Genomic DNA, 22,707 nt, shown 5'->3' on the forward strand with positions numbered 1-22,707 from the left:
GATTGGCGGATTTGGCGTAGCGCTTGTCCTGCTAACTGAAAACAACTCTAAATTATTGTAAAATACACTAGTAGATAAGAAGATATCGTGCCAGTTAACTGTCAGTGCACTTCGATAAATCAGGTTTATAAAGCTGAAAGCAGAATTGTGGCCTAAATTAAAGCAACAGGACAGATATTCAGACAGGAAAAGTTGTGGTTGAAATATGCAAATTTAGGGCCAGATGTAGGTAACTTCAATTTAGCGAGTCCTTAATAGCGATTTTTACTGAATCGCTATTAAGGACTCGCTAATTTGAATGTAGGTAAGAATCACTAAAATATTAGAGATTCCTTAACATTCCTTAACGAATCGATAATTGAGATTCGTTATTAAGGAATACTTAGCCATTCATTCCTATGGGCTAGGAGGCCCATAGGAATGAATGAGAAGGTATTCACTATTACCGATTCGGTATTACCGAATCGCTAATAGCGGAAGCTATTTCAAGGGTGCCAGGGTGTCCAAAGGACTCCCTGTTGCACCCCTGAAATGTGCATGTGTGCACATGTGGCGCACATACATGCCCTAAGGGCATGGATGTGTGCCACAGGACACAGGTAAAAAAGTGCTTTTTTAAAGGAAATCGCTACTTACCACCAACTTGAAGTTGGTGGTAATTAGCGATTCCTTAAGGCTGGAGTGCACTTTTTAGTGCACGTACATTGCATTTAAGGAATCGGTATTTTGCGATTCCTTATTTTGCAAGTAGGTTTTGGCCACCTACATCTGGCCTTTAGTTACTTGTTTGTAATTGTCACTCTCACATGCACCTTTCAGTGTAAGGAGGCAGTATGCAAGGTTGGGGTGGAATCATGCACCTAGCTAGAGCTACCTGTCACCATAATAAAAAAAAGAAAGAAAAACAATATATCTATAAACTTGTGCTTACCCAGACCCAAGAAAGATATTTCAAATAAATAATACAAACTCACACCTTCGAGATATTTCTGTAGGTGTCTGGGTGTTAATTTGCCAACACTGTTTGTGTGTGTGGGCATATGTTTGGGATTTTGTCCACCTGCTCTTTCTCTGTGCCACTCTCTCGCTCTATCTCTCTCTCTCTCTCTCTCTCTCTCTCTCTCTCTCTCTCTTATACACACACTCACACACTCACAAACTCTCACTTACACACATGTCTTTCACAGGGCGCCAGAGTGCTGATGTGCAAGACGGCCGCACCTGTGTGAGGCTCTGGCAGTCTGGGGACATAATCCATCATCATCCTGCCTCAGAGTTCATCATCGATGGCTACGATAGAGGCAATTTAATAATCGACAGCTATAGACTGCGTCGAGACCTAGAGGCTTACTGTCTGCGTCCTTGAGTGCACTTACATTCTGGTTTAGGGGTTCCCAGGGTCTGCATTGTCCGGACCTGCATGGCGGCTGCTGTGCTCTGGGCCCTTTTCCCCTGGCTCGCCTATCGGGTGGGGGCTGTGGGCTTTGGCTTGAATCGGAGGCTCAGCGGTGTTCATATGCCTTTGGACCTTAGGGGGGCCTGGGTACACCTCTGAGGAGTGGCAGCTGCGTGTGAGGCTCCGTGCCAAGTTGGGCACTGCGGGACCTACGCCCCAAACCTTGGGGGTGTTCTGAGGTCTTTTCTTTATCCCAGCCACGCCGGGACGTTTGGCCCCTGTCCCCTGTTGCAGGGGCTCTGAAGAGGAGATGCTGCAATAAAAAGACTGCTCTGGCCAGTGCCTGGAACTGCGTCTGATTGAAAAGTTAGTGTGTCACCCCTGGTGCTAGCCTAATTGCTGGCCCTCACTTTCATCAATGTGGAAAGAACACATTGACTGCCTGGGAGGGAGCCCGACACATTAGGCAAACTGCCCTTGATACAGCCAACTTTCCTGCATTGTCCCTTGCCACCCAGTGCTTGATGTGGACATTGCCATACAGACTGCGCTAATGCTGGTAGGTAGTGGACATTTGCTACTGGCTCTGGTCTAGGTGCTACTGGGACTGACCCAACTCTTTCTCACTCTGGACAAGCCTGTATGCATGGTCTGCCTGTCGTTTGGACTTATATTCTGTGAAAGCTGCTACATAGGGATTGGTAGGGGTCCCTAACTGTAGCTGGCGGACACTGCCCCTCCCTATTTTAAACAATATAACCTCGTGGGATGATGCTAAGGGCTTTGGCTGTATTGGCATTATAGGAAAATCTGATGAACAACAGTCTAAGCACCCTTTCGACAATCACTGTACCTCCAAGATGGCAGACACTGGGTTGGAGAGGCTGGAGACTGCTGGCCCTCCTCAGACGGAAAGGCCTGGAACCAACTGGCGCGATATTTACCACTCTTACATGGCTTTTACCTGTGGTCTGTATCTCATTGTGCACTTATACGATATTGTGCATTGAGCAATTTTTCATTGACGATATGTCCGTCATTATCCGTCTTTCAATAACATCCATTGTAGACTGTAAAATAGTTTTAATAACATCCATCGTTGCCTGTAAAATAGTCCTGTACGCACAGGAGCCATTTGATTATTTGCAGTAACAGCAGAGAACTACCGCAGTCTTTTTTCTAGCTCCATACGCCTACCCTGTGTCACGTGGCACAGTTACCAAGGTGATTTTACTATCAGGAAATCTGGCTCGCCACTGCGAGTTCGAGTGGCGTTTCCAGTCCCATTCATTCGGCGCAAGTGAGTAGTCCCTTGACTTCTTATATTCTTCTAGAGTGCAGCTCGTCTCTCACTCACGGGCTCCATTAACCATTCCCCGCACTTCTTTTTAACAGATACTACGGAGTCTCACTATCTGCAGATCAAAGTTCCAATACCGCCCGACCCCCGGTAAGCCCTAGGCTACATGCAACTATGTGAAGTTGGGCCGACTTTTAACTTTTTCAATTGTAACAACATCTAACATTGATTAGTTTCCCCCGTTCATTTTTTCAGATTTAATTGCTCGACCTGCATCCAAGCATCCCTTAAAAATTGTGATTTCACCCATCGGGTAAGCCTGTTTAATCCCATTTCCATGTGATAAGTCACAGTGTATATGGTCCGTTTACGTGTTCTGTTGCAGACACGTACTGTGTGAAGGGACCTTACGCGATGTCATTACTTGACCCTGTGCCATTCTAAAAATTAAATCCCCTTATTTACTACTTTATGTCTTGTTAAAGAAATGGCATCCACCTCCCCACGTGCCAGCTCTCTGACCCTAACGCTCTAGTCTACTTATTCAGTCATAAGCGCCATCATGACTTGAATCCAATTTCTAACTGTTCCTACGCACTGTACTAAACTAGTCCCGCTCTCCCGCGGCACTGTATGGCCACGCCTGTGGAGCAATTAATGTATATTAAGAGCGATAATTCCTTAATGACTATTGTGTGCATATATTGTCTTTACCTAGGGAACAATGATACTTGTCCCACCTCCTTGAATAATTCTTTATTTTATACACCATAATTAGGCTGCCTGCCCCTTTTTCTGGTCCTGAAGAAGACCCCACAGCAAGGGCACGACTAATCCCTGCACATATCTCAGAGGGTCGAAACGTCGACAACAACCTATTCCATTGTCAACTTCACGCCATCATTATAACATTTATTGTATTATGTGAAGTATGCCGCTTTGATTCAAACGCTGAACTTTTGGTCCTTTTATTTTTTAACTAATTTGCCAATATAGTTTTGTCCACTGGCTGATTTTACTGTCACCAATTCCTTCCATCACCATATCCTCACCTGATCACCACTTCCCTCCCCTTCTCCTTCCCCGGGGCACTGTACAACCGCTTAGAATTTTTGACAAATTGTTTGTATATTTAGTATACTTAATCCCATCGTGAATTAAACAGTGTGGATCCATTCAGTGTAATTTTTGATTTGTGTATATTATACCATTCTCACACTGGGACCCCTTCCTCCTAGTACCAACTGGCACGCCAGCATTTCTTCTGGTAATGCAACAAAGTCTAACCTCCATTGAACCCAGAATGGACTCCATAAGTCCTAGGTTGGATACTATTACCCCTAAACTGGAAAAGCAGGATGGATGACTACAGGAGGTGGAACAACTTATATCTGTTGTTGATAACTATGGCAGCTCAAGGGGATATGCTACTTAAAATGGAGAAGGTGTTTAAAGTAACTGTGGCAAGAAACCAGGACTTAGAAGCGAGATCCCGCGACAATTAAGCTTTGCATAATCTTTGTGCCAGAATCAGGCAATACTGGGAAACTAGGACGTTAAAAAAATGCTTATTTCTCTGTTTCGTGCAGACTCCTACTCATCCGTCCTCAGGGTAGAGCGGGCCCACTGCACCTTATCCGCTCAACCACCCCTGGGTGCACCAGCACGCTCCATTGTTGCCCGTATACTCAACTTTGGGATCAATCATATCATTTGTAAAGCACACTACTCACCAGTGAGGGTCTCAAGGCGCTGGGGTGGGGAATGCTGCTACTGCTCGAAAAGCCAGGTCTTCAGGAGTTTTCTGAAGGTCAGCATGTCTTGGGTCTGCCGTAAGTGGATGTGGAGGGTGTTCCATGTCTTGGCGGGGAGGTGGGAGAACAATCTGCCACCAGAGGTCACTCTTCGGAAGCGGGGGACTGTGGCGAGGTCGGCGGGTGGGGGTGTAGAAGTGGAGTCGTCTGTGGAGGTACGTTGGTCCAGTGTTGTGGAGTGCCTTGTGTGCGTGGGTGAGGAGCTTGAAGGTTATCCTCTTGTTGACCGGGAACCAGTGCAGGTCTCTCAGGTCGGATGTGATGTGGCTGCGGCAAAGGATGTTGAGGATCAGGCGTGCAGAGGCTTTCTGGATGTGTTGGAGCCATCTGCTGCTGTCCAGTTGACAGGAAAAAGGAAAAACCTTCACTGAACTTTGGCTGGAATCTGATTATGTTGTTTCCAAACTTCAGTGCCATGCAGGATGCCCACCGTAAGTTTATTCCTGTCAAACATTCCACCAAGCTGCAATTCCACATGTCAGGCTTTGCCCGGCATGCTTTAAGGTCACAGTTCATGGCAAAGACCACATCTTCCATACCAAGTGTTTCAATTCAAATGCAGACATATTGCCCAGGATCACTAGGCCACGTGACTGTCTGCATGATCCTGACCGGCCTCGCCCGATGCTGGTCTGGGCTGACTTGTCCCAGAGTGTGACCCCACAAAATGAGACCTTACTATGGATTCACTACTGGTCCCCATGATTGTAACCCTTTTTATACTGTTCCCTGTATTTTTTTCTTTCTAGATTGCCCATGCTGTGAAACACATGCTCCCTATTCACAGAGGTTTGTACTAATTTTCCCAGATACCCTCACACTGTCGAGGATGAAACCTGCCGGGTATCGGGCTGCCCCCATAGATTACCACTTACTTCAAGGATGGTTTTTTGCCCCTCCTCTATCTCCGTTTATACTTTAGGAGACATGTCTGATGTAATTCTTTTATTGTTGTTGTTTTACAGGTTATGTTGGGAAGACAGAATCTTCCTGACAGAATTGGGCTGTCCTTGTGGTCAGAGGAGGGTTTGGAGGGGTTGTTTGTGTTTGTTTACTGCGCTGAATGCTCCGGCATTGTCGTAACCCTATAATGCTGTCTTGGTCCACTTGCAATCTCATACATAATGTACAAAGTCCTTTCCTTTCCCCCCACAGTAGCATGACCAATGCATTGGCTGCTCCCGGCTATCCCTCGTAAACGGCTTACAAATGCATTACATGGAATATAAGAGGATTGGGGGACCCCCGCAAGCACAGACATATACTGTTGTACCTTGATAGACATGGCATTCACATTGGTCTGTTGCAAGAGACACACCTGGGCACTGGCACTACCTTTGCAGACAGATGGGCTGTGCACAGATTATTTTCTACCTACTCACCATACACACTTAGGACAGTTACTCTCATACGCACCAGAGTTCTGTACATACCACAGTGTTCCTTACATGACACCTGATCATGTGGGGGAAGTTGCTGGCCCATGACATTGAAATTGTTAATTTTTATGGGCCGAAAACAGATGATCCCAAGATCTTCGATGGCTTGTGAGGTCTTATCATGTCCATGGGGCCGATGTTATTATGGGGAGGCAATTTAAATACAGTCCTGTCTGCAGATATTGGTCACTCTCATTTATCGCCCACTTATTGCAGTGTTGCTTCCCACCATCTGCAAGCTATTATCGAAGACACCGACCTCCTTGACATTTGGAGACTATGGCATCTGCTGGTAAAGGAAGGTACTTTTCACTCCGGGCTTCATGGCAGCTGGTCCAGATTGGATTACTGGTTGATTACCCGAGGGGTGTGGCCCTGGGTTGAACAGGTGCTGCACGTAGATATTTGGACCACTCTCCCATTCCACTTTCAATATCCATACCAACCCAGACTCCGCTCAGCCTATACTGGCACTTTTCCTGGTGGTCCCTACTAGATAAGCAATTCCAAGAGGATCTTTGGCTTGAAATCAATGATTTCTTCACTAGGAATTTAGACTCAATATCCTCAATATGCATTATATGGGAGGCATTTAAGACTGAGGTCCGGGGGGATGAGCCTAGCTAAAAGTGGGAGAGTGTTATGTTCTCTGCAAATTCACCTCTCCCATTTGGATGGTGAACTCAAACAGCTGGAAACCCTGGCGGGAGGTGTAACCTACCCTCTTGGGGCCCAGCAGTTTAGGACAGTCCTCTCAGAATTCCACAAAGTAGTCAACGTCTTTTCCGGGGTAAGTATGCCACGGCTAGAGCATATGGGGAGGGAGAAAGACCAGGGCATGCATTGGCTACAATAACAAGTAGACATTTTCCCCAATATTATTATGGGAGTTCGCGAAGAGCATAGACAGATGCACATGGACACACAGGACATCCTTTATTTTCATCTTTCTATAGTTCCCTTTACACCTCTCAGAGAGGTATCCCAGTGGTGTAGACTCCTATCTAGATGATGTGCCTTCGGGCTGGCTAGATGCAGCGCAGCGGAAGTTCATAGCTCAGGATCTAACTGTAGATTAAATTTGGAAACTGATACAACAATTACAGGCTGGTAAATTGCTGGGGCCTTATGGCCTCCAGGCTGACACCTATATGGTCTATGTGGACCTTTTGCCACCAGTGCTGCTGGCAGTGTTTCACAAGGCAAAGCAGGATGGTCAGCTCCCACATTGCGTGAATCACTGATTAGAACACTACTTAAACCTGGCAAACCTCCTGACCAGTTTGGGTTCTATAGGCCCCTTTCTCTTATTTACTGCAATGTTAACATCTTGGCTAAATTACTTGCCAATCGCTTATCCCTCCTCATGACGTTTTTGGTTTGCCCAGATCAGTTGGGCTTTATTGCATGTCAGTCCACCTCTTGTAATCACTGTACTTAGTTCGCAGTATTGCAGTATATATATGACTTAGCCACAGTGGCAATCTTCCTAGATCCTGCCAAAGTCCTTGACGCTGTTGAGCGGGACTTTTTAATGGCCGTTCTGTGGTGGATGGGCATACCAAGACCTGTTCTGTCCTGGGTTACAGTTCTTTACTCCAATCCCATCTCTAGGGTTTACGTCAATGGGGCAATATCCGCACCCCTTATGATCACCTGAGGTATGTGTCAAGGGTGTCTGCTGTCCCTTCTATTGATTTGGCAGTGGAGCCCCTGGCTGCCAAATTGTGCCAACGCCATCAGAGTACGCTCTGCGATACGCTAGTCTGCATCTTTTGATCTCTTGATATGCAGATGATATTACCCTATTTCTACGCAATCCCCACCAAAGCCTAAACACTATATTTCGAGAATTTGTACGTTTTGGTGGGCTATCAGGTGTTCAGATAAATTGGGAGAAAGTGATGATTTTGCCACTGACGTCAGCTACAAATTTCTTCCTCCCAGACTTTCCTCTGCAGTGGTTCCAGACAGACCTCAAATATTTGTGGATTACAACCTGCCGGGATAGAGAGAAAGTGATTTGACTGTATAACTCAATGGATTTCTCTCTCGTTGTCAAAAGTGGGCCGTATCATCCTGATGAAAATAGAATTCTTGTACCTCTTCTTAAACATATCCTTACCATTGTCGCGCTCTATTTCTCAAGCTTTGAAGACCCAAATGATTAATTTAGCATGGGAGGGGAAGCTGTACTATTTATGTGCTCAGGCCCACCATGCCATCCATTGGAACAAGCCAATACCCTTTCTTCCCCACCAGAGCAGAGCAGCGTTACATGGCCCGATCCCACCATCCTCTTTTTTGGGCACCTCATTGGATACCCCTTCCTTCACTGACCCAATGGTTGACTGTACTTCGAAAGTGTGGGGGAAGCTAGGCTGTGAAATGGGCAAGATGCTCTTCTATTACTCTTTGATACCACTCTTTCAATCATTCACTATTACTGGTTACTCATGCGTCTTTATGTAGGCTTCAGCTGAAACGCCGTGGCTTCTAACAGTGTGGAGATCTATACTGGTAAAGTCCATTCCTTTCTCAAACAGACTTTATAGATGAGACCCCTGCTTTTGCACTGGTAACATTTAGGCATAGTGTTAAATCGTTCACAGCTGATTTTCCACCTGATATTCCTACTTTTCACTCCTTACATATGATGCTTCACGCTCATTCTCCACATCACCCAGTATCCCTCCTCTAGCGTACCGCACAGCTAGATAATCCTGGTGCTCTGAGGCGGCATGAGTGTAGTGGGAGGCAGATATCGGGGATGTCCTCATAAATGCGCAGTGGAAATACAGATGTAGCAGGTAACTCCAAGCAGTAGGCTCCTCACTATCCATTATAAATGCCTCCAGTGTATGTATTACACTCCGGCAAGGTTGTGTAGATATGGTCTTCGACCAGACGATAGCTTTGCCGGTTGTGGAATGGCTGATTTCCTTCACTTGGCATGGTGCTGCGGACAGGTGCAGGTCTTCTGGTACGAGGTGGGTGGATGCTGCAATCTCTCTCATGATAGGACACGCCCTGACACTGATCCAGCTATTGGTGCTCTTAGGATATGCCTATTTATTTATTTATTTGAAGGTATCAGTGCGCTTCACAACGGATACAAATAAGCATCAACATAGCAGGTAGGTCGAAGCAGGGTAGGGAGAGTATGGGATAACATGGTAGCAAGTAAAAGTCTATACAGTATCAGCATGAGGGCGACATGGCGGAGATCAAGGGAGAGTCATCAGGTTCTCGCTAGGACCAAAGAGTTAGTGAACTATCAAAGTCATACGGTGGTTCTCGTTACGATCCAGCCCGCTCAAGAAAGAAGGTTTGAGTAGTATCTTGAATTTCAGGAAGGAGGCGGTCATCCTGATGTGGGGGGGATGGAGTTCCATATCTTAGGATCATTTCCCGCAAAGGACCTGTTAGATCTTTTAAGTTTCTGTGATTTCAGAGGTATGAGTAGTAGCGTGTTGGAGCTTCTGAGGGTCCTGGACTGACCGGCTCTCTTGAGTTTATTGGCCAGATATTCCGGTTTACCTGTATGCAGGGCTTTGTGTGTGAGGCAGGCTGTGCGGAAGTTGGCTCGTAGGTTAATAGGAAGCCATTTCAGGTCCTTGAGAGCCGGGGGGTGATGTGCTCATATTTCCTAGTTCCCGTGACCATTCTAGCTGCTGCATTAAGGGTAGCAGTCAAAGGACCTAGATGAGATTTGGCTGTTCCAGTCAGAGTAGCAATGCCATAGTCAATCCTGGAGAGTACCAGTGCCTGAGTGGCCTGTTTCAGGTCTTTCAAAGGGAGGAAGGGTTTAAGTTTGTAGAGAAGTTTCAGGTTAAGGAAAGCACTTTTGGCAGTTTTAGAGATGTGTTCTTTCATGTCCAGTTTTGGGTCCAGAGTGATCCCCAGTGATTTGACGGAGGTTGTAGGAACAAGAGGAACATTGAGGGCGTTTAAGGCTTTGAGCCATTCGAGTATTTGGGGATTTTCACTTTTGTTTGAGATGAGGAGCACTTCTGTCATTTCTTCATTAAGTTTGAGGTGGTTGGATGAGAGCCAGTGTTGGACCTCTGTGAGTGTGTCATTTAGTCTGTGGATGTCTGCGATCGAAGTGGTTTCCAGGTAGAGTTGTGTGTCGTCCGCATAGAGGTGAAAGGGGATGTTGGAGTTCCTTAGAATTGTAGTGAGGGGCTCCATGTAGATGTTGAAAAGTTGTGGAGAGAGTACTGACCCCTGTGGAACTCCTGTAGTAATGGGGAGGGGGTCCGATTTGGAGCTTTTCATTTTGATAATTTGTGTGCGGTTGTTGAGAAAGGAGGCAAACCATTTGAGAACAGTTTTTTCCAAACCCGCTCTCTTCTGTAGGACATTGAGTAGTAGGTTGTGATCCACTGTGTCGAACGGTGCCGAGAGGTCTAAGAGGATGAGGAGGCTACATTGGTTGGAGTCGAGAGACATGTGTAGATCATCCATCACATTGAGGATTGCGGTTTCTGTGCTGCAGCCCTTTCTGAACCCAGATTGGTGTGGGTCAAGAAGATTCAAGATCTCTAGGTGATGGGTTAGCTGAATTAGCACACATTTTTCCAAAGTTTTCGATAAGAGCGGCAGGTTCGACATTGGTCTGAAGTTGTTCAAGACCGTAGGGTCGAGGCCAGGTTTTTTTAGGCGTGGCGTGACTTGACCTAGTTTAAGGCAGTCAGGGATGGAGCCATCGCTCAAAGAGCTGTTGATGATCTTGACCCAGATGGGGGCTAGAGTAAGTTTCAGGTCTTTCGTCAGTCTCGAGGGCAGCTGATCAAGGGAGTGAGACGAGGGATTAGCGATGGCAATGAGATCGCTTATCGCTTCGGTTTGGATGGGTTGGAAGGAAGACCAGCAAGTGGCTGCACATGTTATATGATATGCTGGAGACCTCAAGACCCATTTCAGGAAATATGTAGCACTGGCTAACAGAGTTGCCTGTCTCTGGGGTCGGGGAAGGGCAACAAAATGTCCGTCCAGTTTTCACTATCCTAGATGCCAGGCTCAATTTATAAACATTCCCCTCAGACCATACCTATAATGTTTCATGCATGCTGCTGTTGACTTTATGCAGCATCATTTGGTATCACTCTGTTTTTTTGGGGAGTGGAAGTGTGTGATCATCTTTTTATATTTGTCTTTTCCCTTTTTGCCGCTGATTTGTATGGGGCGGGGGTGTGGAACCGGATGATCGCAATATGCCTGTAATTCATTTGTAGCGGAAATGTTGATGTTTCTGTGTTTAAACCCCAATGAAGTAAATAGATAAAGGTACAGATCAGTTACATTTTCAGGTCTCGCCTAGGCAGCGCTTGTGCTGTCTCTGTGAGACATGCTGTTTTCAGGATATGGGCTTAAAAGCTTTGCCTATTTTCAGGGACTGCCCCTGTTACATGTGTTGTTACACAAATCTTGTGGGCACTATTTATTTCTTTATTATGGAGCACTGTCGATCAGTGCTGGTGGTTTACAGAGCTCTGTTGTAAACAGAGCTGTCAATCTTACTCTCATCTTGCCACATTCGCTGTGCATTCAAAGACCAAGGTGTGCTTTGGCTGCAGCTGCCTCCTGCTTTAGGAAACGCACGGCCTGGCGTCACGGTCCCTAAAGATTACAGAAGACAGTGGTCAATGCACACATCATGTTCTTTTGTAAACCTAAATCCCTGCTCATTTTGTGAAGACTCTGGGTTCGCCTGTTTGTAACCGCTTCCAGATGTGGTAGGTAATGTAATGTAGGACAACAGAGAAAACTTGAATTACCCAGGATCACATAATGCAAGCGGTAATGTCAGTTTTCGAGTTCACTTCGACCAAAAAATCCAACACACAGGTCTAGGCCTCCACCTCGGAACTAGCTACTGGAGAAGGGAGGACCGGAAATGACCAGTCCCTTCTGTGAGTTCACATCCTACCTCCTTTTAGCTTTTATTATTTGCTTTAAAATATCAGGTTACACCATTGAATCAAGAGCGGAAAAACATAAGACGAATCACCAACAGTAATACTAATAACGAAAACAGCAGCAACAAAACATATAGAGAGCCACTCCTGCATACTTTCAGCTGTGAAGAAATATGTCCAGCCATAACCTTTAATTTCTACTATTGTCTTTGTGAAAGCATGGACACTCAGTTGGTTCAACTGCAGCTGTCCGGTAAATGCCTTCCAAGAGCGGCCACGTCCGGTTTAAAGCTGATAAAATAAGTGCCACAAAGATGGCTTAGCATTAACACATTTTATTTCAAGCGCCACAACGAACAAGATTTCAGCAGTGTACGGAGCGCATCAAAACAAGCTATTATCATCAGTTCTGCTCTGTGATACTTGCTGGGTTGATGTCAGCAGTGCTTTTCATTGTTTTACACGCACAGTGCTTAGGCTCAGCATTTCATCTGCCCGAGCATAAAGCTTAAAACATAAATAAAATACAATAAATGCTTATCGATCAGAAGAAAAAAATTAAAACCGCCACTCAATAAATAATTACCATCCGTATGTTTGATAAAACCCTACCCAACACATAGTAAATGGCACGTCACTTCCGGAGCACAAATCACAATGGGAGACCTGGGTAGGGGGTGTAACACATTTATAGTTCCCTAACTAAATGGCCCCACCTCCCTCGAATCGCTCAGAAATCGATGGGAGACCTGGCTGAGCGCTCTGGAAGATGACGACTGGAGAGATGCCTTGATGGCTCCCAAAACAATCACAGTCTCAGCCAGACTCCGCCTGGTCAATTTATAATACCTACACACCTCCTATCTGACTCCTGACCGCCTCAATAGGGCAGGCCTAACACCACACCCATTCTGTACACGCTGCGCCGTAGAACCAGCGGATGTTTACCATATGGTGTGGTCTTTCCCCCTCATAGCCTCCTACTGGTAGCCACTTGAAACGGAACTCATGGAAGTGCTGGGGCGGGAGGTCCCTCACAACCCCTTGAACATACTGCTTGGAGTCACAGAAGGCTTAGACGGGTCTAGAGCAGACAAATCATTCTTGGGCACCGCCCTTGTGATGGCCAAACGAGACATCGCAGCGTCATGGAACAATCCCGTTCTGCCAAGCATAGCCAAATGTCGCAGAGGAGTAGATTGGTATGCAACACAAGAACAGCCACTGTACAAAGCCAGTGGATGCCCAGCCAAACATCATAACATTTGGCGGGAATGGTTGGATAATCAAACTCCTCATCTCTTCTTGGTCTAAACATATGTACAATTCCGTCGGTGGAGATATGGCATTGTATGTCATCACAATATTGTTTTACTCGCCTTTTACTGGCTGTTACTACGTTGCTGAAATGTGCTGGGCTGTTTTTGTTCTGTTATTGTTTTTACTCAAAATTAATAAAATTGATTATAAAAAAAAATCCTACCCAAACCCCCCCCATGCTACACAAAAATAGTACATAATTACTTTTTAGTACTTCAGTTACACAGCGCATCTGCGAGTTTATGACCAGCACAGATTTATTATTCAAAGAAGTAAAGATTGAGGCTGTTACCAGCACAAATTCCTAAGCTAATAACGAAAAATGCAAAAAGTTATATTATAAATAGCATTAGAATTGCCAACCTGCACAAATCAATGTATTTTCACTCAGGCAGCAGTTAAGACAGATTGTGAAAAATCTAGCCCAATCTGTCAATCCTGCTTGCAGACACTCTCGGGGTCACTCTAACGTGCAGATTTTGGATGTTCATAATTTTTACGGCCCATTAGCTGTGGAGACTTTGAAACTGCTAAATCGCATTATAAGATCTCTTTATTGGTAAGAGCCAGCCCACCTATTAGACTCTTTCAACAGTTAATCACTTTCGACATTCTCTTTTTAATGCGCAAAACACATACTTTAACCTTACCTTATTTTTTGATAGCAATGGGGTTTCTGTTGTCGAATAGAAAACAATTTCATATATACAGTTTGTATATATAAACATGCAAATGGGATCTCTTCTCTCCCGGAAGTGCAATGTTCCCAAAATTATGCCTGTGGATAAGAGATCCCATTTGCACATTTATATCTACAAACTCTAAAGCTGATAATTATCTTTGATTAAAACTGCATCTTTCTTTGATGGTGGAGTTTGGTTGAGCTACAAAATGGCCTCTCGATAGAGTGGCTCTGCCGATCAGATAAATAAATCCGCCATAAGCCAGCCCAATCATCACCCTCCTACTCCCAAACAACAACTAACCCCGTTCTTGACCAACATACCGCAGCACCGGTGTCTTGCTTCTGGCTTCTGGCTTTTGAGCGCACTGAGCGAAGAGAATCGCGCATGCATTCCTAGCCCGCTGACACCGCTGTAGCGTGGGGGCCGGAGCCGGCGGATTATTGGCCGCCACGTGGAGATGACGCCCCTGGCAGTATATGCCCACTGTTCATTACTGCATCCTACTGGGACCCGCGGCTACCGAAGGCTGGTGGCCCCCTGTGTGGTGCTCAGCTTTGGAAGACTACATGCCACTGATGCTGCTCAATGGAGAGCAACTGCACTGGCCTTGACCAGGTAGGTGTTATTCATTGGCTTTTGCGGGCTACGGCCGGCGTCGGGACTTGGCCACGCTGATGGGGGAGGGTCGTAGTGTATCTGCTGACCCGTGCCCTGCGCAGATGATCGATCATGGCCTGGTGGACCCCCCGCAGAGGCTGGCCGTTGGGGGCATTGACTCCTCTCCAAGAGACGGTACAGACAAGGTGCCCTGTTACCAGTGCGGGCATCTATCTACCCTGCACTGCTGAATCACTGCCGCTTCTCCACAGCCCTACACTGTGATCTAGACACAGCTGCTTAAGCTACTTGGACCGGCGGCTCGGACGCTATGACCAATTCACCCCTGGAGTGACTGGAGACCTGTACCGACACCTGGTCTTTCCGGCAAACAGGACATTAAACAACCCACACTCTCCTTTGAGAGCAGGCGCTCCACTCACCAGGAAGACCCTGAGAACCAGACGGATCCAGTGGACACCGAAGCAGCGCAGGATAGCAAAATTAAAGAGCTACTGATCGATGTGAAATCGAGCCTGAAAACTATTTATTCCACGCTGGACGCGCTTACGGCCAGACTGGATCATATCAAACACAGGGTGGACAGGCATGAAGATTGCCTTGATCAGGCTAAGACACATATCTCTGATTATGACGACACTCGAGAAGAAACTAAACAACATCTGCTCCGTATGAATAAAGTGCTCAATTAAATTAAGGCCAAAAATGAGTCCAGGACGTGCCGTAGCAACCTCCGCTTAAAGGGCATTCCGGAGTCCACTGCCATTCCCACTACGATGGAGGCCTTCATGGAATCACTTCTACGCAAGTTATTCGCGGACACACTCTCTCCCATGTTCATTGTGGAGCGTGCACACTGCTCTCCTGGGCCACGACCGCCCCTGGGGGCACCCGCAAGACCGCATCTCTGTCTACCCGGACTTCACTATTGTGGTGAAGAACTCTAGAAGGAAGTTTCTCCCCGCCGAAAGAATGCTTCAACAGGCCAACATCCCATACGCTCTGCTCTATCCCGCTAAGCTCTGTATCATGAAAAAAGGCACCCTACACTTCTTCATTGATGTCAAAGATGCCCTATGTTTTGCCGAAAAGCTAGCTCAAGAACAGCAACCCTCGGTGGCCTCCTCTGCGGATCCTCTCTGGACACTAATTATTAAATTGTCCCCAGAACTGAAGACCCCAAATGAAAATAATCCCTAATGCTGGAACAACGAAATCATGAACTTCACTCCAGATAAGTGCAAGGCTATAACTGTGATCCGGGAACTGCCATCCTCTGTGACAACTCTGTATCTCATGCCCTATAATGTATGGTTCCACACCACTGGGCTTATGCCCATCCGGCCACCCTGGGGTTCATGCGGGAGGGGGGAGGTGGGGACTTGGGACCAATGCACAAAATATTTGATATAGTGAAATCTGGCACAAGCTATGGCCTTCACAACGCAACACCAGGTTGGAACAAGTTACAAACTCCTTTTGTATCTCCCCTAGTGGGTCACCACAACAAGTATGCATTTTCTTATGTCGATAGAGGTCGATAAAATGTTTAACTTGGAATATAAATGGCATAAACGATTACCCTAAATCCAGGCTGGTTCACGCTTACATAACCCAACATCATATAGATGTCTGCGTTCTCCAAGAGCTCCATCTTACTTCCCATACTCCTCTAGGCCTGCGCGCTAGATGGCATAGCGAAGCTTACACCTCGCTGTATTCTAATTATGCAAGAGTGGTGGCTATTCTCATACGCAGGGGGCTTAGCAGGCTCATGGCGGATAGGAAGGTTAGGTTTGTCATGACCACGGGTACACTTTATACTCAACCCATCACTCTAGTAGCAGTCTACGGCCCACATACTGATAACTCTGGCTTTTTCACTGACCTTTGGCAGCTGGTTAACTGGCTGAGTCATGGGGTGCATATCTGGGATGGAGACTTCAATGTCGTGCTGGATGACAGGTCGGTCTCTGCGCGGCAACCACACCCTAGGGCCATGGACAATATCAACACACTCATGTCAGATCATGGCCTCCTAGACGTTTGGAGGTGATCCCGCCAGGGGCAACGTGAAGGCACCTGTTTCACCCTCCACATTGTTTGTGGTCCCAAATTGATTACTGGCTCGTCTCGCAGGATGTTAAACTGTGGGATGCCAAAGCCATGCACGCATTTCGACCACTCACCGGTCCTGCTAGAATTCACCATCCCTAAACAAGCCCTGAGCGGTTTCACCTGGCGCCTCCCCAGTGGCGCACTCCAGGATAGTGCGTTCAAAGAAGAAATTAGAGCTGAAATAATATCCTACTTTACAACAAACACCACTACTGACTCCTCACCCTCCATTATCTGGGAAGCATTTAAAGCTGTGCTACGGGGGTTATGCATCTCCAAGCCGGATGGCATTCTGAAGTCAATCCACTCCTAATTGTCCACACTTACACAGAAATTGAAAACTTTAGGTCACACCAACCCGCCACCCTGGCCAATATCAGGGAGAACATCTCTGAATATAACACAGAGGCAGAGCGTGAAATAAAACGACTAAACCAGGAAGCACAAGTGTGGCGCTACGGAGAGGGAGACAGGCCAGGGAAGACTCTTGGAGGTATCGTAATGGGCACACATTCCCCTTCCTACATTTTTTAATTAGATGATGCTGCACATGGTACACAAGATCAACCTTTTGCCATACTAGATACAATGAAGAACTTTTATGCCACACTATATACTTCACAGCCTAGCGGAGACACTAATCTACTCACCAGCTATCTAGACTTGTTGCAGCTGGTCTGGCTGGAGCATTTGCTCAGAGAATTTCTTTATATGTCCCTTTCAATCGAGGAAATAATACAAACCATTAACTCACTTCACAGTGATAAGGCACCACGGCTTGACGGCTTCACCGCCCCCTTCTACAAGGAATATGCAGAACTCCTGGCCCCACACCTCCTGGGGATGTAGGAGGACTCTACTGAATGGCGTTCTCTCCTACACTGCGTGAAACAGTCATCACATCCCTGCTCAAACCTGATAAACCGCCACACAGGTGCGACTCCTACAGACCCCTGTCCCTCATCAGTATAGATAATAAAATTATTGCCAATCGCCTCTTGGTGCTTCTGCCCAAAATGATCAGGCTGGACCAGGCTGGGTTTATACCGGGGCAAACTACTTCGCATAATCTGAGAACACCATCTTCGCCCTGAGGTGCAAGCAATTGCTGCCCTATTAGACGCCACCAAGGCATTTGATTCCTTGGCATGGGATCACTCATTTACACTATTACAGCGCTTAGGTATCAGTCTTACCTTTCTCAAATATATACAACTTCTATACACTCTCCCCACGGCCCGGATATGCTAAATGGGTTCTTATCCGTACCAATCCCCATAAAACACCGTACCAGGTGGGGCTGCCCTCTCCTGCCCCTCCTGTTTGCCATCGCCATGGAACCCTTAGCCACTCGGCTCAGGCAGCATCACTTGCTACGTGGCATTGGCTTCACTTCCAGAGGCCTGATTATTTCGATGTACATTGATAACATAACCCTCTTTATATACAATCCGCACGAAAACCTTTTCCCCAATTATTCAGGAAATGATTTGGTTCGGTGGACTATCCGGCATTAACGTGAACTGGAATAAATCCGTGATACTCCCTCTCACTGATAACACCTCCCCCTTTCACACCGATTATCCCTGGGCCTCCGTGCCCTACTTGGGCATCTGGGTGAGCTGTGACGTCCAAGATCTATGGGCTGCGAACTACGGTTGTACCATCGAATGGCTCGAAAGCAGGATACCAATCTGGCCTAAACTTCCTTTATCTCTTACCGGGTGCATTGCTATCACCAAAAGGGTCATCCTACCAAAGTTCCTCTACCTATTTCAGCATATCCCAGTGCCATTCACTCGTATATTCTTTCAACAACTCTGGTCTAACCTAAACTCTCTGGTCTGGGCTGGCAAACAACCCCGAACCTCCTGGGAGGTTCTGGCCCTGCCCCTGATACGAGGTGGACTCAGTGCACCTGACTTGGAGCTATTTGCCAAATATGCTCAAGATCAATTTTTTCCTTTCTGGACACATCCTACTCCATTCCAACCACAAATGGAGGTTGAGCCCCACTACCTCTGAACACAGCCCTCTACGCCCCCTATAAAGCTCAGAGTGGTGAAATCAACAACGTAGAATGTGTTAGATGGGCCTGGGAGGGGATTAGGAAGAAAGTAGGCCTCTCCCAAATATATGCCCCATCTATCCCACTCCTCAATAACCCAATGATGCCACCTCTCCAAGAAGCGGGTGCCCACAGAAGTGCACCACGACTGCATCTTAGTAAATGTTCAGATATCTATACTGAGGAGGAGTTCATCCAGACAATCCCCCTCACTGACCCAGGCCCGGGGAATGCATCAGACATAATATTGTATTACCAAATCAGAGCCACGCGTCGTGACAACATCCCTGCCTTTCCAGCCCAGCCCCAAACGTTGCCCTTGCTAGAACAGATAATCAACACACCCTTGCCAAGAAACTAATCACACGATTATACAAGGGTGTCCAAATACATATGCCCAAGATAGAACTTTGAGCTAAGATGCACTGGGAGTTAGACCTGGACCCGGACTTTACAGACGCACACTGGGAATTCTGCTGCAGTCAATTGGACGGCCTCTCTCCCAACAACAGACACAGGTTAATATACTGTATTTGTTTGCACCGCCTCTATCGTTCCCCCAGGCAACTTCATAGAATTGGGCTGTCAGACACAGAGAGTTGTCCCAGATATGGAGCCCCAGGAGCATATTTCCTTTGCTTAGTATGGACATGCCCGGTAGTATTGAGGTATTGGTCTGCAGTGTTCTGGGCCATTCAAGCCATGAAGGATTTCCACATTATGGATACACCTTTGGTGGGTCTCCTTAGATATGTGAAAGTGGTGCCTCACATAAGACTTAAACTGGTGGCCCTACTCTTATTCCTAGCAAAACAAAGCGTGGCTTTGGTATGGAGTGGTCGCCGCACCCCAAGGGAGCAGGACTGGCTCCTTGATGCCGTGAACTGCAGCGATCATCTATCTCACTACTGGGACATGATTCCACTCAAATCTCACCCTAAAGATATCTGGGAACCCCTACATGATTACTTAAAGGTCAGTGAAGGCCCCAGTGAATCACACCCACATGCCAACTCTTCCAGCCAGGACAGCCAAGATGCTCTAGATTAAGCCCCCTTGCATGTCGACTACTCGGTGTGTGCCTGGTCTGGCTCGGTCAGGCACAGCAGACAAGTTCAAATTATCAGCACGGGAAAGAATGGGTGTCACCACCACTCATTTGCCCCTATAGGGAACTATCACAGGGTTTGGATCAGTCTCATCTTGATGGTGATCCCACTGGGAAGTAGAGTATGGCCACCTTGTGAATACCTTCCAGAGACTATTTGCCACTGTTTGATGCCACTGTTGTTGTTATTGGTCTCTATTTTCTCGTTTTCTTTTTCCTTTCTAACCGTTAGCTATGTAGCTTTGAGGCCATGTAGTTATTAAAAAATCCAAACACTGCATTTTTTATTTCTATTTCACAGCAGCAACCGCATAATCATTCCGGGCCATCGGAGGAAAAGGTATATTTTAGAAAAGAGTACCAATACAAGGCAAATATAGTGTCTTACTCTTTTGTGACTTCAATCACATAGTGTGCATAATGTAGTTTTTTGATAAGCTTTGTGCAGAAAATCGCTTCCCAACAAACACAGTATATAAAATACGAGTGGCAGCCCCTGTAGCCCCAATGACAGGATTGGATGTACAATGTGAAAAAGGTTACATTATCTCATTTGTTTAATCATGCTGATGTGTCCCTCAAATTCACAGCTCAAGAACACTATGCACAGAAAGGAACAGCTGTCTTTGCTAGGCATAGAATGTTATACAATGCATTTTATATTGGCACTCATCTTTTAGGGCCTAGTGTGCGAGATACAACTTGAAACTTACCCCTTTTCCTGAACGGGAAGAGAACTTGCTAATTCGCTGCAGTCACCAGATCTCCTGAATTTCGTAAAATCGGAAAGATGCTTTAAATAGGAGAGGTGGCCTAGTGTCTTCAGCCCGAGTTGGGAACCCGGAGATCTTCTGTCCAATCACTGCTATGCCACTTAGCCAGGAATATTGTGTGATACTGGGCAAATCTCTCCATGTCAATGTGCGTGAAATAGTAATAATAAGGTGCAAACCTGTGGTGCGTTTTGGTGTATAGCCTAGTGCCCAGTTCAAAGACACCCCATCACATCCTAGTTTCAGTAATCCGGTTTAAGCTGGTCCTGCGCATAATTTCTGTGCTTCATACTACACCTTGTGATCTTTAACCCCTTCGCTGCTAGGCCTTGTGCTAAGCCTTTTTTTTGGCTATTTGGGGTAGTTCACGCTTAGGCCCCTGTAACTCTTTGACCACATAAGGTATCCTCGCCAGATTTGCGTACTTTTCTTTCAACGTCATGGGGATTCTAAAAGTACCCAAGGTTTGTGGATTCCTCAGGAGGGGTCCCAGAAATTAGCCTAAATACAGCTTTTTTCGAAAAATGGGAAAAAGTGCTGCAAATGAACACGTCTGTTTTTTTCCTTGCAAATGGTATCAACAAAAGGTTTGTGGTGCTAAAACCACAATTTTCCTTTCAGAGACTGACAGGCTTTTGTTAGAAAACCAACATTGTATACACAGTTTGGGCATTTTACTGGGACATAGCCTATTTTTACTATTTTTTGTGCTTTCAACCTTCTTCCAATTAATGGTAGAAATGGGTATAAAAGCAATAATGGACCCTGGAGAGCTCTACATTTTAGAAAGTAAACAAAATTCTGAATTCAGCAAAGGGTCATTTGTGTAGATCCTGCAAGGTTTATTTATAGAAACTAACAGTTGAAAATAAAAAAAATTGAGAATGAGTTGAAAAAAATAGCCATTTGTGCCAACGTTTTTACCTGTAACTTATTCTAATTATGACAGATGTTTGAAAGCAATATACCATTACATCCACTGGACCTTTCTGGTTGTGGGGATATGTAGGACTTGTAGGTCCACCGGGAACCTGACGAACCTAGAGCCAATAACTGAGCAGTGTCTTACAATGGTTTTTTATTATGTACTGGGAAAATATATACAGTGAAAAATCGGGATGGAAGACACCTATGTATTTCTGAAATTGGAACAAAATATAGAGTTTAGAAACAGTAGCTATTTGCACATTTCCGAAACTGTGAGTACCCATGCTAGCATGAGAATTATAGGACATATTTCAAAGTGACTTTTTATTTTACACATTCTTTCATTTGAAAGGAAGAAATGCATCAAAAGTCAATAGGTAATAACAGTTGCTCTACAATTCTGAGTTACATTAAATCTCCCGATAAAAATGTTACCTCACTTGTGTGGGTAGGCCTAGTACCCGCAACAGGAAATGGCCCAAACGCAACGTGGACACACCACATTTTCACAGTCAAAACTGACCCTTTTTTTGCAAAGTGCCTAGCTCTAGATTTTTAACCCTAGCTCTGCCGGCACCTAGGGAAACTTAGCAAACCTATACATTTTTGAAAACTAGACACCCAAGGAAACCCAGGATTCAGTGATTTGTCTGGCTCTCACCGGGTTCTCTTACCCAGAATGCCTTGCAAACCTCAAACTTTGACAAAAAAACACATTTTCCTCACATTTCTGTGGTGAAAAGTTCAGGAATCTGTGTTGATCCTCAAAATTCCACCCACCCCGCATTCTTCAAAGTCTTCGGAGAAAAATGGGTAGGCCTAGTGCCCGCGACAGGAAACGGCCCAAAACACAACGTGGACACACCATATTTTCACAGTCAAAACTGACCCCTTTTTTGCAAAGTGATTAGCTCTAGATTTTGAACCCTTGCTCTGCCGGCACCTAGGAAAACCTAGCCAACCTATCAATTTTTGAAAACTAGACACACAGGGTAATACAAGATGGGGTGACTTGTTGGTTTCTTACCAGGTTCTGTTACCCAGAATCCCTTGCGAACCTCAAACTTTGGCAAAAAAAAACACATTTTCCTCACATTTCTGTGGTGAAAAGTTCAGGATGCTGCGTGTAAAATTCTACCCACCCGGCATTCCCCAAAGTCTTCCTAGAAAAATGTTACCTCATTTGTGTGGGTAGGCCTAGTGCCTGCCACAGGAA

The 22,707-nt window shown here is 45.9% G+C and overlaps 1 protein-coding gene and 1 pseudogene across 5 annotated transcripts in view; both read left to right on the plus strand.

Moving 5' to 3' along the window:
- Positions 1-22,707, plus strand: part of ATP8B4 (ATPase phospholipid transporting 8B4 (putative)) — a 4,589,528-nt gene that overhangs the window by 692,643 nt on the left and 3,874,178 nt on the right. The gene's annotated exons all lie outside the window — the stretch shown is intronic.
- The window catches only part of LOC144826390 (uncharacterized), a 36,851-nt pseudogene continuing 28,480 nt past the window's right edge, over positions 14,337-22,707 (plus strand).

Source organism: Lissotriton helveticus, chromosome 3_2 (genome assembly GCF_964261635.1).
Source record: "Lissotriton helveticus chromosome 3_2, aLisHel1.1, whole genome shotgun sequence".
Classification (NCBI taxonomy): Eukaryota; Metazoa; Chordata; class Amphibia; order Caudata; family Salamandridae; genus Lissotriton; species Lissotriton helveticus.